Source organism: Schistocerca gregaria, unplaced genomic scaffold, assembly GCF_023897955.1.
Source record: "Schistocerca gregaria isolate iqSchGreg1 unplaced genomic scaffold, iqSchGreg1.2 ptg000705l, whole genome shotgun sequence".
Taxonomy (NCBI): Eukaryota; Metazoa; Arthropoda; class Insecta; order Orthoptera; family Acrididae; genus Schistocerca; species Schistocerca gregaria.
In genome coordinates, this window is record NW_026062083.1 from 192,501 (window position 1) to 197,500 (window position 5,000).

At 54.9% G+C, this 5,000-nt stretch overlaps 2 non-coding genes across 2 annotated transcripts; both read right to left on the reverse strand.

Annotated features, from left to right (window-relative positions):
- Positions 1–183: 183 nt before the first annotated feature.
- LOC126320219 (5.8S ribosomal RNA) lies at positions 184–338 on the reverse strand. The gene has a single exon (XR_007557956.1). It is a non-coding gene; the product is annotated as a 5.8S ribosomal RNA (ribosomal RNA).
- A 365-nt stretch (positions 339–703) lies between these two features.
- LOC126320245 (small subunit ribosomal RNA) lies at positions 704–2,596 on the reverse strand. The gene has a single exon (XR_007557982.1). It is a non-coding gene; the product is annotated as a small subunit ribosomal RNA (ribosomal RNA).
- Between the last annotated feature and the right edge of the window lie 2,404 nt (positions 2,597–5,000).

Genomic DNA, 5,000 nt, shown 5'->3' on the forward strand with positions numbered 1-5,000 from the left:
CGAGGTGTCGCACGCCACACCGCCAGCCGGCTGTGCACGCTACCGAGAAAGTACCGGTATGCGAACCGCCAGGCGACGGGCGCGCATCGCACGTTTAAGGAGACGCGGCCGGCCACACAGGCGACCACGACACTCCCACGTCTCCGAAGCGGGACAAACGCCGCGCGCTTCAGTATACGTAGCCGACCCTCAGCCAGACGTGGCCCGGGAACGGAATCCATGGACCGCAATGTGCGTTCGAAACGTCGATGTTCATGTGTCCTGCAGTTCACATGTCGACGCGCAATTTGCTGCGTTCTTCATCGACCCACGAGCCGAGTGATCCACCGTCCTGGGTGATCTTTTCCTTTTCAGTCTCCCACTGTCTCTTTCAAGACAGTAGCATTTGCGGGACTGAGGCGTCTGACGGCCCCTGTTCCACTATTTTTTTTGTGTCCAACGGCCTCACAGCCGATGGGCGTCGTACGGCTCCACACCGGAGCGGACAGGCACTCGGGCGAACGTCATTCAAAACCGGCGCCAGGCGCCAGGTACCGCAGGCCAGCCGCTCCAGAGCTTCAGCGCTCGTACCACACAACAACAACAACACTTCCGCTAGTTTTGAGAGGCACGCGTGGTTCCGCACGCGGCGCACGGCCACTGCCGTACAGGTAGCGTGTTGCGCGACACGACACGCACATCGAAAGACATGCAGTCTAGTCGGTAATGATCCTTCCGCAGGTTCACCTACGGAAACCTTGTTACGACTTTTACTTCCTCTAAATGATCAAGTTTGGTCATCTTTCCGGTAGCATCGGCAACGACAGAGTCGATGCCGCGTACCAGTCCGAAGACCTCACTAAATCATTCAATCGGTAGTAGCGACGGGCGGTGTGTACAAAGGGCAGGGACGTAATCAACGCGAGCTTATGACTCGCGCTTACTGGGAATTCCTCGTTCATGGGGAACAATTGCAAGCCCCAATCCCTAGCACGAAGGAGGTTCAGCGGGTTACCCCGACCTTTCGGCCTAGGAAGACACGCTGATTCCTTCAGTGTAGCGCGCGTGCGGCCCAGAACATCTAAGGGCATCACAGACCTGTTATTGCTCAATCTCGTGCGGCTAGAAGCCGCCTGTCCCTCTAAGAAGAAAAGTAATCGCTGACAGCACGAAGGATGTCACGCGACTAGTTAGCAGGCTAGAGTCTCGTTCGTTATCGGAATTAACCAGACAAATCGCTCCACCAACTAAGAACGGCCATGCACCACCACCCACCGAATCAAGAAAGAGCTATCAATCTGTCAATCCTTCCGGTGTCCGGGCCTGGTGAGGTTTCCCGTGTTGAGTCAAATTAAGCCGCAGGCTCCACTCCTGGTGGTGCCCTTCCGTCAATTCCTTTAAGTTTCAGCTTTGCAACCATACTTCCCCCGGAACCCAAAAGCTTTGGTTTCCCGGAGGCTGCCCGCCGAGTCATCGGAGGAACTGCGGCGGATCGCTGGCTGGCATCGTTTATGGTTAGAACTAGGGCGGTATCTGATCGCCTTCGAACCTCTAACTTTCGTTCTTGATTAATGAAAACATACTTGGCAAATGCTTTCGCTTCTGTTCGTCTTGCGACGATCCAAGAATTTCACCTCTAACGTCGCAATACGAATGCCCCCGCCTGTCCCTATTAATCATTACCTCGGGTTCCGAAAACCAACAAAATAGAACCGAGGTCCTATTCCATTATTCCATGCACACAGTATTCAGGCGGGCTTGCCTGCTTTAAGCACTCTAATTTGTTCAAAGTAAACGTGCCGGCCCACCGAGACACTCAACAAAGAGCACCCTGGTAGGATTTAAACGGGGTCCGCCTCGGGACGCGAAAGCACCCCTTCGGCTCGCCCCACCGGCAGGACGTCCCACGATACATGCCAGTTAAACACCGACGGGCGGTGAACCAACAGCGTGGGACACAAATCCAACTACGAGCTTTTTAACCGCAACAACTTTAATATACGCTATTGGAGCTGGAATTACCGCGGCTGCTGGCACCAGACTTGCCCTCCAATAGATACTCGTTAAAGGATTTAAAGTGTACTCATTCCGATTACGGGGCCTCGGATGAGTCCCGTATCGTTATTTTTCGTCACTACCTCCCCGTGCCGGGAGTGGGTAATTTGCGCGCCTGCTGCCTTCCTTGGATGTGGTAGCCGTTTCTCAGGCTCCCTCTCCGGAATCGAACCCTGATTCCCCGTTACCCGTTACAACCATGGTAGGCGCAGAACCTACCATCGACAGTTGATAAGGCAGACATTTGAAAGATGCGTCGCCGGTACGAGGACCGTGCGATCAGCCCAAAGTTATTCAGAGTCACCAAGGCAAACGGACCAGACAAGCCAATCCGATTGGTTTTGATCTAATAAAAGCGTCCCTTCCATCTCTGGTCGGGACTCTGTTTGCATGTATTAGCTCTAGAATTACCACAGTTATCCAAGTAACGTGGGTACGATCTAAGGAACCATAACTGATTTAATGAGCCATTCGCGGTTTCACCTTAATGCGGCTTGTACTGAGACATGCATGGCTTAATCTTTGAGACAAGCATATGACTACTGGCAGGATCAACCAGGGAGCTGCGTCAACTAGAGCTGAGCAGCCGGCCGCCCGGGAGTGTGTCCCGGGGGCCCGCGCGAACACGCAAGCGTCCGCTCAATTATTCTGCAAACAGGAGGAGGCCGAGCTCCCCTGCACGATACACCTCGAAACCCTCTCAGGTCCCGGCGGCGCGCAGCGCCGTCCTAGGTACTTGGTCGGTTTCGAGAGAGGCGCAATCGCCCGGAGTTAGGCGAGTAGACGGTTTTAGTGCGAACACCCTTGCTCCCAACTGAGCTTGCCGCTGCCGACAGAGGCCCGGGAGCGTGCTGTCGTGGCATTGCCGGCGGGAGACAACACGCGCCACCTATGGTGACCGGCAGCTCCAACGCCAGCGCCACACAAGGGCAAAGCCCCACTTGGGTGCAGAAGCGAACTCTCCCAGCACAGCGCACGCGCCAACACGTCCGCACAACTGCGATACAAACCACCTGCGAGAACCGCTGGGGCGACCGAGCAGCAGACGGCGTCGCGGCGCCGAGTGCCAGGCGGCGGCGCATCCTCAACGCACACAGTCCTCAATCAGACCAGCACACTGCAGATGTCCACCGCGCTTCGCACCGGGCTCGGCTGAACCAACTTTGGCCGCCAGGCGCCGCGTGCAGGGTGCGCCGCAGCGTAGCTGCGCCGCCTGCCGGGCCCGTCGGCTGGCGCTCCTGCCACTCGGCGCCCCCCACCAGCCGGCTGTTGCGCGTGCGCCCACGCAGCGCGCGGCCAACACGCCGGGCGGCCCCCCTTCACCGGCCGGGAACAGTCCCACCAAGCCACCGCCGCGTATCGCTTCATACCCACATGGGCCTAGTCACGTGTGTGGATGTGGCGGGTACCGCTGAAACAACCGGTTAATAGCTGTGCCGATCGTCGCCATCACAGATTCACCTCCAGCGTGAACAACCGCTCAACAACGGATTTCCAGTTCATTTGCGTATCTTGGGCAGTAAACGTAGATGTCCACCTACATTTGCGAATTCAACAATTCTTGCATGCCAGGATGTCATGTGTCACGACACGCTACATCAGACCACATACACACTGCGACATGTGCAGAAGAGAACACGTGGAAGGTGGCCCGCGCAAGTATGCGATGTCCCTTCCGCGATCCACTGTCAACCGGCATCTGCGGCATGTCCCAGATATGGAACGCGGTCCACCAGGGTAGCACTTTGTGTGAGGCAATACGACAAAGTCGGAATACACGCGTCACTACATCAGACGGCTCACGCTGACCTGACCTGACCTGACCTGACCTGACTCACCGCACCACCACCCCCAGCGACCCAGGGTGACATACAATGCGTTCGTACGTTCCTCCCACACGCCTCTACGGCGTACCACAGTGCAACCTAGCTGTTATTGGGAGACGAGACAAGTAGCATCGAGCACAACATATGGAAATTGAGATTCGACACCGTTGGGCACAGCCAGCGTACAGTCACACGTATCACACTACTTCACTCTGTACGTAACTACCGATGATCGGTACAGCGTGTGGGTTACGCGTACGACATCAGCGGACAATGGACACAGACCATACCACGACGTACACTGAGGGCGTCGACATCTGAATGCAACTGAACAGCTGCGAGGCTCATTTAACACTCACACGCCAGACCGACCAGCTTGAGAGGACAGAGACACAAAGAGGGGGACAGAGGGGGGGGGGGCCGATATAGTCCTATTGCAGTACAATTGACAGTGGATAGCGGGAATATGTGGAAAGTAAGCAACACTCGCAAGACATCTACATGAGGATAACAACGACACCAGAGATTCCGAGCAGTGAACTATGTTAGGCAAAGGGACAACGTGGGTTAGGTTAAGGGACAACGTGGGTTAGGTTAAGGGACAACGTGGGTTAGGTTAAGGGACAACGTGGGTTAGGTTAAGGGACAACGTGGGTTAGGTTAAGGGACAACGTGGGTTAGGTTAAGGGACAACGTGGGTTAGGTTAAGGGACAACGTGGGTTAGGTTAAGGGACAACGTGGGTTAGGTTAAGGGACAACGTGGGTTAGGTTAAGGGACAACGTGGGTTAGGTTAAGGGACAACGTGGGTTAGGTTAAGGGACAACGTGGGTTAGGTTAAGGGACAACTTGAGTTAGGTTAAGGGACAACTTGAGTTAGGTTAAGGGACAACTTGAGTTAGGTTAAGGGACAACTTGAGTTAGGTTAAGGGACAACTTGAGTTAGGTTAAGGGACAACTTGAGTTAGGTTAAGGGACAACTTGAGTTAGGTTAAGGGACAACTTGAGTTAGGTTAAGGGACAACTTGAGTTAGGTTAAGGGACAACTTGAGTTAGGTTAAGGGACAACTTGAGTTAGGTTAAGGGACAACTTGAGTTAGGTTAAGGGACAACTTGAGTTAGGTTAAGGGACAACTTGAGT